The sequence below is a fragment of the Stomoxys calcitrans genome, chromosome 5 (assembly GCF_963082655.1).
Source record: "Stomoxys calcitrans chromosome 5, idStoCalc2.1, whole genome shotgun sequence".
NCBI lineage: Eukaryota > Metazoa > Arthropoda > Insecta > Diptera > Muscidae > Stomoxys > Stomoxys calcitrans.
The window spans coordinates 60,355,264-60,369,245 of NC_081556.1; the positions used below are offsets into that span (position 1 = coordinate 60,355,264).

The window sequence follows — 13,982 nt, forward strand, 5'->3', positions numbered from 1 at the left end:
TAATATTTTAATGCTCACAGCTGCTGAGACGCATGCATACGTTAAGTGGCAACTCACACCGCCATCAAATCCTGGCAAAGTGTTCTTTTTCACTGTTCGTTTTTATTTTTATTTATTTATTTTTTTTTTTTTTTTTTTTGTATAAACTTAAGCAGGAAATAGTATTAGTAGTTGTGTAGGCAGAAACAGAAGAAGCAAGGGGCAATAGAAGTACATTAGCATTAAACCGAATACTAAGAAGGAACACATCGTACTTTCTGCTTTTTTTTTTTCTTGTGTTGATTGTGTGCAATTGTAATGTAATGTTTTGCTCTTGTCCTTGTCGTTGTCGTTGTTTGCTTGAGTTGCGCTTAGAATTTAATCCTGTTTAAAGTACAAAACTACACACATACCAGTAGCCAAGTTGAATGGGATATGTAAACAGGCACAAGCCCTGCGGGACGAAACAGCGACAAAACAAAACAAAAGACACAGATACGAGACAAGAAACAATACGGTAATGTATGCCAGAAGATGTTAAGAAATCCTTTCCAATGAAATAATGTTCGAAAAAGAACGACACAAGGGGGAGAATAAATACAGGATAAGCCCACACTCAATGGGCAAGGGGCCTTGTATAGGTCCCGACTAGCTTTTCATTTGTGAGGAGGGTCTTGCGAGGTGTAAGTTGGTATGTATAATGATGTATTCGTTAATGTTTAAGTGTTCCTTGGAAGCAAAGACACAAAATAAAATCTGTTGCTTGCATTGCCAATGTTCTTCGGTGTTTTTGTACTTATACTGACAGCATTCTCCACGATAATGGAATAAGAATTTTAAGCCTAATCCTTGAAAAGAAACATTTTCCCCACAGCTTTACTATTGGAAGTGGAAATGTTGAAAAATACATTTTTTGTTGTTCTACTTTTAAATATGAAAGTAAACATATTCATTGGCTCCATTTAATTGCAATCCTAGAAAATGCAGAATTTCGAAACCATACGACGAATTAAAGAAAAAGTTAAAATTACTTATAAAATTTAATGATTTTTTTTGTTTGCGGTGCCCAACCTTAGACTAGATTTTTTGTGTAGATACTTTTGATTGTTTTTGTCTTGGGTTAAGTAGATCTCGATTTTTATAAGCAAATTTGCTAGTGGAGATTCCATAAAGAAAAAGCGATCATAATTCTCTAATACTATGCACGAGGGATGTCGGATATAAGTTTTAGCCAAGTGACAAGTTGAATCCGGACTTATATATAAGACTAGCTGAGACCGCCTCGCTGTGCTAGGCCTTCTCTACACCACCCTAAATATCATTTTCTTATTATATCCTTAATAACGTGTCTTTGTATTCACTAAGGAACCTATGTATTTTCCCGATCAACTTTGTACATAACTCCTACACTACATTAACATATTCCTCCAGTTCCTTTTGTTTATGAAACTTTTTATTCAATAGAAAATACTTCGACCAGCAATTAAAGGTAAAAGCCGGGCGGTGCCGACTGTATAATACCCAACACCTACCCTTGAAGTACAAAGTGGAAGCCATATCTAATTCTGAACCAATTTTGATGGACCTCGGCGGATGTTTTCAGATGGGTTATTAAACAATCCGTACCAAATTTCGAGCAAATATGTTCAAAATGTAATATCAATGATTGCCAAATGACAACATTATTGCAATTTAACCTAAATCTCACGAACACATATATGGGTGGTATATAAATATCTGTACCAATTTTGAATAAACTCTTTAGATATTGTAGCGTTGTTCAAAATTTTGGCGACATTGGTCAAAAAATGCGATTGCACTCTAGAATTTAAAATCGACCGAAATACATATATGTCAGCTATGTCAAAATCTGAACCGATTTGCATGAAATTCACCTGTAATACTACTGCCAAATCTCGAGAGCATCGGTAGCATCGGTTTACTATTGAGCAGTTTATTGAAATATTTCTCAAAATCGGACGAACATATATATGAGAGCTATATCTAAATCTGAACCGATTCCGAGGAAACTTCTTAGATATTGCAGTATTCGTCAAGAAAGCGTTGTACATAATTTAGGCTCTAGGAGTGATAATTGGCGATATATATACATCTTATATATAAAAATCAATTTGTGTTTGTTTGTATGTTTGTGTGTTCCTTATAGACTCAGAAACGGATGAACCGATTTTCTTGAAATTTTCACAGATGGTTCATAATGACCCCGTGGTGAAAATAGGGTACTACATTTTTTGATATCTGAAGGGGGGCGAACCCTCCCCTTACCCTAATTTTCAGAAATGCCAGATCTCGGAGATGGGTGTGCGATTTAATCTAAATTTTGAGTGCACTCATATAGTACCCTAAAAATAAAAATTTGGTATTCAAATTTCGGATGGGGTACGAAGGGAGGCTGCCCCACCCTGAAACCTACCAAACATATATTTAGACCAATCACGACAATATGGGACTCAAATGAAAGGTATAAGAAAACGTATCTGATATCCAATTGTCGGACCAAGTGCTAGGGGGACCACCCCAACCCCCAAAACACCCCTAAATCGGACATATTTACCGACCATGGCAATATGGGACTCAAATGAAAGGTATTTTGCAATATGGGGTAAAAATAAATGATATGTAGGTATATGAGAATAGAGTACGTTGCTGATATATTTTCCGGGCTTAGTGTTTGGGGGACCACCCCAATCCCCAAAACACCCCTAAATCTGGCATATTTACCGACCGTATTGGAGGTAGAGCAAGAATTGATACCCACATTCGGGACCAATTTTCTGGGGGTCTATCCATTTCCCAAAATACCCCACAAACAGCAATTTTTTAGTGACCATCGCAATATGGGGCTCAAATAAAGGTGTTTGGGAGTAGAACACGAATTTGATATCCCATGTATTTAGGCCAACACCCTTCCCCCAAAGGGTTCAAATTTTTCGACCATGCCAATATGTGACTCAAATGAAAAGTATTTGAGATTAGAAAACGAATTTGAAAACCTATTTTGGGGCCATGTGTTTGGGAGACGCCTCATCCTGTAAATTTCTCTTAAGCCAATGGCAATATGGGGTTTAAATAAATGGTATTTTAGAGAAGAGCACGATGCTGATATTTTTTCACGGCCAAGTATCTGGGGGACCAACTCTCCCCCGAAAATACCACCAATTCAGACATCATGAGAATATCGGTCTGAAATGAAGTATTTTGAGAATGGAGTACACCTTACATCCAAACTTAAATTCGTAGACCAATAAATATCATATGAGATTCAAACAAAGGCACTTGTATTGTTAAACTGTTATTCAAGTTAGCATGGTATTTCACTAAAAGATCTTTAATTGTCGAAAATAAATATTCCAAGGAAACTTTTGTTCCATATAAAGTAAAAGAAGGCGCAGCAGAGCGGACCCGGGTCAGCTAGTATACATATATATATGAGAGTTACATCTAAATCTGAATACATTTTTATAAAATTCACCAGCAATGTCGAGATTCAAGAGAAAATCCTTTCTGCCCAATTTTGATAGAATCGGATACGCAAAACTATTTTATTTCGCAAAATTGCAGTCTGTACACAAACATAGCTAAATTGAATCAGACTGTGATTCTGAGTCGATCGGAATATTTCGAATCACAAAGTTATTCAGAGTCCATCGAAATTCTTATCAATGAGTCTACCTTCCTTCTGGGTGTTACAAAAAAATGCACTAATTTAAAATACCATGTACAACAGTGATGGTTTAGGATATAATTATGGATACCCTACACCTCTCCTGTTATATTGACTTCTAAGGGCACAATTATTGTCCTACTTGGCTGAAATTGGGAGGCGTTTTTTGACTTCAAACAACTATGTCAAGTATGATCTTAATGGGTGCATAACCTGATATAGCTGTCATATAAACCGATCTAAGATCTTGACTTCTTAAGCCTCTAGTGGGCGCAATTACTATTCAATTGAAATTTCGCATGACGTGTTTTGTTTTGACTCCCAAAAAATATGAGAAATATGGTCTGAATCGGTTTATAACCTGCCCAGCAGCGGAAAACAGTTGCCCTTCTCATAAAAACTACTAAAAGTTGACCTTACAAGAGAGCCAAAACACATACACACTCAACTTCTAGCAATGAAAGTGCTACTAGTTATTCCATGCCAACTTCTCAGAATATGGTTAAATATATGAGCTGTAGCATATATGTCTCTAGTTTGCATTTTATACTCCACACCACCATCGTGGCACAGGGTGTTATAACTTTGTGCATTTGTTTCCAATGCTAAAAAGGTTAAGACCTAGACCCTTTGATAAGCATACCGATTGGCTTAGAATCACTTCCTTATTCAATTGTCCGGCTGTTTATCGGTCCATGTATTTTTATGATCAAGGTACAGGTCACCTATGTTGCCTCATATTCATAAAATTTTGCACAAGTGGGCTTAGAATTTGGGGGACCTCCCCACTCCCCAAAACACCCTCAAATCGGGAATATTTACCGACCATGACAATGTGGGGCTTAAATAAAAGGTATTGGGGGTAGAGCAAGAATTGGTACCCATTTTCGGGACAAATTTTCTGGGGGTCCACCCCTTTCCCAAAATACCCCACCAACAGCAATTTTTTAGTGACCGTCGCAATATGGGGCTCAAATAAAGGTATTTGGGAGTACAATACGAACACGAATACATATGTATTATCATATATTAAGGGCATCACCCCTTTCCCAAAACACCCCCAAAGGGAAAACATGTTTGACATTGCCTTACATCTAAACTTAAATTCGTAGACCAATAAAGATCATATGGGATTCAGATAAAGGCACTTATATTGTTAAACTGTTAGTCAAGCGATATACTATTTTCGTAGCATGGTATTTCACTGAAAGATCTTTAATTGTCGAAAATAAATATTCCAAGGAAAATTTTGTTTCATATAAAGTAAAAGAAGGCACAGTGGAGCGGGCCCGGGTCAGCTAGTTAAAAATGAAAATCGGGTGATACGGGTGATTTCGATGAAATTCGCTAGAAATGTCAAGAGTTATAGGAGAATCCATTGTGACTAAGTTTTGTGATGATATATTCTTTGTGCAGAATTCAACATTGAAAGACAGACGGATGGATAGACAAACGGACATAGCTAAATCGAATCAGTAAGTGATTCTGAGTAGATTCGTGAACTTATCGCTGGGTCTATCTTTCTTCCTTTTGGTTGTTACAAAGAAATACACTAAGTTATAATACCCTTCACTGCAGTTGTGTTGTAGGGTATTTTAAATGTCAATTATCTATCGTTCTTCTTGTTACATATTATTTGACAGATGTTACGAAGTTCTGATTCCATTTGTTTTTGCACATTTTATAGTCACCCATTAAAATATGTAACATATAGTTGAAATCAAACTGATTACACACTCAACTTGTGCAAACAACAATCAATTAAAATCAACAGAAATGGTGGTTTTTTAAATTCGCAACACTGTTAATTGAGTTGGAGAAAAAATTGCGCCATTTCTGTATAGCGATTGGCATAAATTCGCATGGCAACGCATTGCTTTGTTAACATTTTGAAATACTTGTTTAAAATGTTCATAAAAACCATAAAACTCACCAAATAGTGAGGACTGATTTACCAACGGGGTACCAAGCCAACATTGGCTTGTGTGTTTTCTCAACCAGCCAAATGAAATTGCCCTTTTGGACAAGAGTAGAATGTCTGAGAGAGAGACCAAGTTCAGAATAAAAGGACATTCATTTCATATTTGTTCGTGTTGTATGCATCTTGTTTGTTTGCCTTTTGCGGTAGATATGGATGGACAATTGTAACCCTAAATGTTCCATTTTGGGGGCAAAAAGGGCTGAATGCCTTTTAGTGCATTCGCTTGCATATCTTCGCAACCACTATAGCTAACATAGTCTCAGGAATAGGAAAACAACAAATGCATATGGCATCGTTACCATTTTACCTCAGCAATAGAAATTCTTGCACAAATATGTGCATACATACGTACACACTCTCGCACAACTGGATGTTTGCTAGTATTTGTGTACAGACTTGTCCGCATTCAATGGAAGGATAGGTTTTCCATCCAATGTTTGCTTAAAACGTATGTGGTTTAAGCTTAAATGGAAAGACTCTGTTTACACATTTCTCACCAACACTACAACAGGTATTCTCACACGCACACACACACACACCAATGGCAACTTCAAACCCTCGCACCCACGATGTTCCCAGTATTGTGTGCAAAAACAGTCTTGGCCCATTGAAGCAAAAACGGAAAGCGTATGAATCACAAAGTCAACAATAAACACTGCAGAAGTACCAATAGGTTCACAGGTCAACCCTCCAGCATAGAAGAACTTTACCCTGCAGCAGAAAAAGTTTATCATCCAAAATTCCAGAATACATCAATTATATCTTTGTTCAAAATTCATTGAATATTTGAAATACAGTCTAAATATGAAACTATGCATTTGATTTAAGTTTTAATTTTATGCCAGAATATCATATAGCTTCACGCGCAAATTGCAGCCCACATACTAAATTTCCCATGAGCATTCCACTAAGTAACAGGGGATACTTTACAGCCCACATAGCGAAATAATTGCCTCAACAAATCAATCTGAAACTTGAATAACCCAAATGACGATTGATTGTGACCACGCAGTAGCTTTGCAGGTCAATATATATTGTACATTTTATTCCCAACAATATTGGTTATTAGGTCAACATACCACTAACAAAGCGTAGTATATAGACGTTTTTATGTTGATTTTTTTTTTCTTTTGAAATCACACCGCAATAAAAAAATGAAAGTATTGAACTCAAACTTGGGACAAATAACTTGTTTGCCATAGACGGGTTAATTTCGGAGATGGGCTACTTCGAAATATACCTTAATAAAGCCGACTTCTACATTGATATCCCGTTTTAGCTTCGCCAAAGCATAAATTACGCGTTTTACTTGATAACGAATACAATATTTTATACGATTTTGTTAGAGTTCGTAAGAGGTGATTGTATAAGAGCTCCCATTATCCATACCGAATATGATAATCAAGTGCCATATAGACCTATTCCACAATCGGCGTATTGATACCCTACACCACCACTGTGGTACAGGGTATTTTAACTTAGTTTGTAACACCCAGAAGGGGCGGAGGAAGTTTGGCCCCATGCAATTGCACCCCAAATTCAAAATGAAAATATGCACCAAACAGGTAAATAGAGAACAACAACAAAACTTTTGGAGCGTATTTTCGTCGTTTTGGGGCCTTTTGCAGCCATTGGGGACGATTTGAATTTTCCTCCAGAAAAACTAAAATTTTCAAATTAAATTGTGGGTAAATAATATTGGTGTATACCTTCATTTTAGTTTTGGGCCTTCTTTCGCTGCTTATTTATACACCCATAGCAGACCGATCTGAACTATATAGGACACGTGTGTCGAAAAGCCAAACAAAAGTCGCTGTGTCCAATTTCAGCAAAATCGAATAATAAATGCGCCTTTTATGGGGCCATGACCTTAAATCGAGAGAAAGGCCAATATGGCAGTTGTATCCAAACCTGAACCGATCTGGCCCAAACTGAAGAAGCATGTGGAAGAACCTAACTCTACTCACTGTTCCACATTTCAGCAAAATCGGACAATAAATGCGCCTTTTGTGAGACCAAGACCTCAAATCGAGGGATTGGTCTATATGATATCTATATCCAAATCTGAACCGATCTGGGATATATTCAAGAAGGAATTCGAGGAGCCTAACACAACTCAATACACTAAAATTTCAGCGAAATCGGACAACGAATTCACCTTTTATGGGCCCAAAACCTTAAATCGAGAGATCGGACTATATGGCAGCTATATCTAAATTTGGTCCGATCTGGGCTAAATTGAAAAAAATATGTAGAAGGGCCTAACACTACTCAGTATCCCAACCTTAAACAAAATCGCACAATATATGCTCCTATTATTCTTGAATATGTCCTAAAATCTCAGCGAAATCTGACAACGAAATCACCTTTTATGAGCCCCAATTTTTAGCGAAATTGGACAATAAATAAGCCTTTTTTGGGTCCAAAACCTTAAATCGAGAGATCGGTCTATATGGCAGCAATATCCAAATCCGGACCGATCTGGGCTATCTTCAAGAAAGTTGTCGAGGGGCCTAACACAACTCACTGTCCCAAATAAATGCACATTTTGTGGGCCCAAAATTTTAAATCGAGAGATCAGTCTATATGGCACCTATATCTCAATCTGGACCGATCTGGGCCATCTTCAAGAAGGTTATCGAGGGGCCTAACACAACTCGCTGTCCCAAATTTCGGCGAAATGAGACAATAATTGCGCCTTTATGGGCCTAAGGCCTCAAATCGGGAGATCGGTCTATACGGCAGCTATATCCAAATCTGGACCGATCTGGAATAAACTGAAGAAGGATGTCACAACTCACTGTCTCAAATTTCAGCAAAATCGGAAAATAAATGCGGTTTTATAGGCCTTAAACCTTAAATCGTCTGATCGGTCTATATGGGGGCTACTTCAAGATATAGTCCGATATAGCCCATCTTTGAACTTAACCTGCTTATTGGCAAAAGAAATCTGTGCAAAGTTTGAGCTCAATATTTCTATTTTTAAAGACTCAAGCGTGTTATTAGCAGACATACAGACGGAAGGACGGACGTATATTGCTAGATCGTCTTAGGTTTTTCGACGGAAATGGATATTTCGATGTGTTGCACACAGAATGGTAAAATGAATAAACCTTCGGTGGTGGGTATAAAACAAGATTTCAACATACTACCCGATTTTGGAAAATATTTTGCACAAATTTGTTGTTCAAAAAACGGGTCGCATCGTCTTCTAACTGGGTACAGCATTTTTTTTTGCCTACAGACGAAACCTATTGAAATTGGAACAAATCGACACGAAATTTTGCACGAACATTTTTCTTATGACTTTTCTGATAGCTGGTGAATTTCTTAGAAATCGACTCAGATTTACGGAGGGACGGACGGGGGGACGAAGTGTTGGACGGCGGTGTTTCTGTTTTTTTTTTCTCCAAAACTACAAATTTTCTACCAAATAAATGTGACAATCCTGATTTGTTTTATCTTTTGCTCACTGCTATTTCTCTAAGCTTGTCTCTACTTAATGTCCTGACTTGTCCTAACTTTTATTCCCAACACCATAAGATGGGGGCATATTAATCTAATTGGAACATGAAACGTCAGAACTCTCTCACAAGCATGGAGACTTTACCAAGTTCAGAACGAGATGTCAAACTACAACCTAGACATCATCGGTTTAAATGAAGTATGATGGCCGAAATCCGGAACTATGGATCCTCAAGGTTGCTACCACTTTGTTTTTTCGGGCATTGAAATTCACCGAATTAATGTCGCCGAATGCAAAGCGAGCTCTTCTATCATACAATATTATATCTGAACGCATCGTGAAGGCAAGATTAAATTCAATATTCCGCAAAATATCGATTGTACAATGCTACGCGCGAACCGAACCCGATAAACGAAATAAAGGATCAATTCTATTCCCAACTCTCTCTCTACCAAAAGGAGACATTAAAATTCACTGTCGCCGAATGCAAAGCGAGCTCTTCTATCATACAATATTATATCTGAACGCATCGTGAAGGCAAGATTAAATTCAATATTCCGCAAAATATCGATTGTACAATGCTACGCGCGAACCGAACCCGATAAACGAAATAAAGGATCAATTCTATTCCCAACTCTCTCTCTACCAAAAGGAGACATTAAAATTGTTATGGGAGATTTTAATGCCAAAGTTGGCAATAACGGCAATAATCTACAATATGGGAATGCAAGGACTTCGCGAATCCAATAATGACAATGGCGATAGATTGGTTGATTTCTGCTCAAGAAAACAGCGAATACAAGACATCAACGGAGAAGGTGCAAAATAAAACCTATACATTCGCCGACATAACAGCAGCTAGTAGGGAGACGGCCACCTGCATCATAAGCATTGCTCGACGATCCCAAAAACCATGGATAAGCAACAAAACTATAGAGGAAATCGCTGAAAACGTCTACGCAAAGCTCTGCTAGGGGCAAAATAAAGTGTAACAAAAATCGCAGCCAGGACTGAATATCGCGCCTTCGCCTGGCTGATCAAACACTTAGTTCGCAGAGATAAGCGAAGTTTCGAGAATTTCAGTGTGAAGCCAGCTGTTGAATAAGGGCAACCCTAAAAATATCGTGACACTTATTAGGGGATTAGGATAAAGGAGTGAAGCAGGGTTGCATCTTATCCCTGACATTATTTTTAATTTTATTAGACTCCGTTTTAGAAGCCGCGAATGCTGATCCACCCATAGACATGCATAGACGACTTCCTTGGTGACATCGACTATGCGGATGACATAGGCCTCTTTTCGAAAATGTTTCCAAAGTAGACCTGAAGTTAAACAAATTGATGAGGATATGAACATGAAATTTGACACCGCTCACTATAAATTACCATGCCATTGAAGACGTTGACAACTTCTCCTATCTTGACAGCAAAATAGCAAAGGACGGAGGATCGAAAGCAGACATACGCGTAGTATCAACAAGGCTAGAAGCGCCTTTCTTAAACTTTACAAAGTTTGTAGATGCAGTGACAGACAAAAATAAATTAGTCAGAACAACCTTCAACAGTCGTGTGATATCTATTTTACTATATGGCTGTACAAGCATAAGCTTGACACAAGCGCCTTCCCGCAAAATCTAAGTTTTTATGAATCGCTGCCTACCACAAATACTTCGAATTTCCTGGCCAAATCGTATATCAAATAAGGAATTGCAAATAAGAACAAACACTTCCACTGTCCATGTAAAAATCTGGAAGAGAAAATGGACTTGGTTGGGTCAAATCCTCACCGACCGCGCGATGATATTGCAAGAAATGTCTAGACTGGAACCCGCAAGGACAGCAAAGGAGGGGACGCCCGAAAAACACATGGATGCCCTGCTCGAAAACAGAGTTGGAATCAACCCATATATAGCGGAATCAGGCTAAGGCTTTAGTCAACGATAGAGCTCGATGGAGAGAGCTTGTTGGTGCATTATGTTCACACTGAACAGTTTACTATTGGTCGTATTTTATTGTCATATATTAAACAAACTCCAATTGTAAATAAAGGACATATATATTAGTGCGAATATTGTTTCTTGAATACCGAAACATTTCTGCTCAAATGTTATGTTATATATTATGAAAAAAGGTGGCTGAGACTGAAACACCAGCTTTTTATACCAACCACCGAAGGATAGGGATATATTAATTTTGCCATTCCGTTTGCAACACATCGAAATATCCATTTCCGACCCTATATTCGTGATCAGCTCAAAAATCTAAAACGACCTAGCCATGTCCGGCCGTCTGTTTGTTGAAATCACGCTGCAGTCTTTAAAAATAGAGATATTGAGCTGAAACTTTGCACAGATCCTTTTTTGTCCATAAGCAGATTAAGTTGGAAGATTGGCTATATCGGACTATATCTTGATTTAGCCCCCATATAGGCCGATCCACTGATTTAGGGTCTTAGGCATATAAAAGCCACATTTATTATCCAATTTTGCTGAAATTTGGGACAGTGAGTTGTGTTAGGCCAGTCGACATCCTTCTTCAATTTGGCCCAGATTTGGATAAAGCTGCCATATAGACCGATCTCTCGTAAAGTTTTATGCCCATAAATGGCGCATTTATTGTCCGAAATTTTGAACAGTGAGTTGAAATAGGCCTCTCGACCGCCATTTAGACCGATCTCTCGATTTAAGGTCTGAGGCCCATTTATTGTTCGATTTCGCCAAAATTTGGACAGTGAGTTTGGCCCTTCGACAGCCTCTTCAATTTGGCCTAGATCGGATCAGAGTTGGATGTAGCTGCCATATAGACCGATCTATCGATTTAAAGTCGTGGCTCCATAAAAGGCACATTTATAATCCGATTTCGCTGAAATTTGACACAGTGACTTATGTTAGGCTTTTCTACATCCGTGTCGTATATGGTTCAAGTCGGTCTATATTTGGATATGGCTGCCAAAAAGACCAATATTTTGTTCTACAAAATTAAACAATGACTTGTACTTATTAGGCCACTCAATAACCGTGTCGAATTTGGTCCAAATCGGACTATATTTTGATAAAGCTGCTATGGGGGCATAAACTATGCATTTTTCACCGGAAAGGTGAAAAAGATGGTTTACATATATACCCGAGGTGGTGGGTATCCAAAGATTGGCCTGGCTGAACTTAAAGCCTTTTACTTGCTTTCTTTAAAAGCTAATATTTTCTACTGTTTTCGGATGGTAAGAAATACATTTTAGTCCAAAAGAATCATAATGATCCAGTTTCTACAAGTAAAGTTTTTTCTGCGATTTCGAACAACTAAAATGAATAACTAAGTAAATGTTTAACATTTTTTTAAAATTTCAAAGAATAGTTATTTCTTTTAAAAGTTGGGAATTTTTTAATTCAACGTAGTATGTAGATTAGGATTTTTCAGAGTAAAATTTACAAATGCAAATATTGTCCCTGAACATTCCACTAAAGAACAGGACCAAACTTCTCACATATCAATGAGTGCAGTCCGATTCAAGTTTAAGCTCTATGATAAGGGGTCTCCTTTTTATAGCTGAGTCAGGACGGCATGCCGCGGTGCGACACATCTTTTAAGGAGAAGTTTTTACATGGCCTAATACATCACGAATGTCGCCAGCATCAGAAAGGGATAACCACCGCTGAAAATTGTTTGATGGCCTCGCCAGGATTTGAACCCAGGCGTTCAGCGTCATAGGCGGACATGCTGACCTCCGCACTACGGTGGCCTAGAGCAATCACATCTTTCAAATAATTTTCTTATGGCTTTTGTCGTTTTACGTCATATACCCTGTTCATTAATGGAATGTTCATGGGCAAATTTGCATTGATTGCTCTAGTGGAATCAAAAGAAAACTTTTTACAAAGTTTTCGATCCGATACCAAGCGTTTAACGCTTGCTATCGAATCCGAGATTGAGAATATGAAACAGATTTTGCAGTTCTGGATATCTCCTCACCAATGCTGACGATGTTTGAGGAGGATGCCTCGTTCTGCGGCTCATCATGCGGACTCAGCTATAAAATGGAGGCTCCTTATTATTGAGCTTTAACTTGATAAACTTGAGCAAGATTTTTGAGGCTTAAACTTTTAATTTATACAAATATTTTTTACTTACTTGTAGTTTTTATTTTTTACTTACTTGTAGTTTTTATATTCATAAAAATATTGGAATAAAAGTTTTTGCGAATTCTGTATACCGTTTTTCCGTTTTTGAATTGAGGATAGATAAGTTGATGGGAAATTTGTTATTTTTCACAACAACTAGCAATTGAGAATAATTCATTGGCCAAACACCGTGCAAACTTATGTGAAGTTTCACACACGCCAATAAGTGATTTCTTGTGGGAGAGAGTGTGTGCGCGCGACCGGAAAATGGGATTTTATTATTTCTCCCCTTCACAATGGAATAATTGTAACTAAAATGTGTTTCTGTATGTTTTTCATAAATACTGTGCAATATCGGCCACAAAGCTCGTACCTTGTTCTATTGAAGCACCGATATCAAGCACACACAACCGAAAGCTAACGCAAGGTACACAAACATTCGCTCAACTCATCGCACACTAACATTGTTAGTGGCACACATACCATCGCAGTCTTGTAGGTGAATTTATCCTTTGTATCGCAGAACGCTTATGTGGGACAGTTAAACAAGAAAGTGTTACAACACTCGTACACTTGTCACGATGTACGGTGGGATATGGTGTGTCTGTTATTGAAGCTCGCTGCTCTTGTATAGTTATATGAATGATGCTGAAGTGCAAAAGAGTGAATGCATTTCCTCCATTTGCTCACACTCATACATACTAGCATACTTTTCCGATTGTGGCGGTGATGATCCACTTGGCAAATAGTACACAA

The 13,982-nt window shown here is 37.9% G+C and overlaps 1 protein-coding gene across 3 annotated transcripts in view; it reads left to right on the forward strand.

The window, feature by feature from the left end:
* The window catches only part of LOC106088805 (nephrin), a 645,485-nt gene that overhangs the window by 328,459 nt on the left and 303,044 nt on the right, over positions 1-13,982 (forward strand). The window lies entirely within an intron of this gene.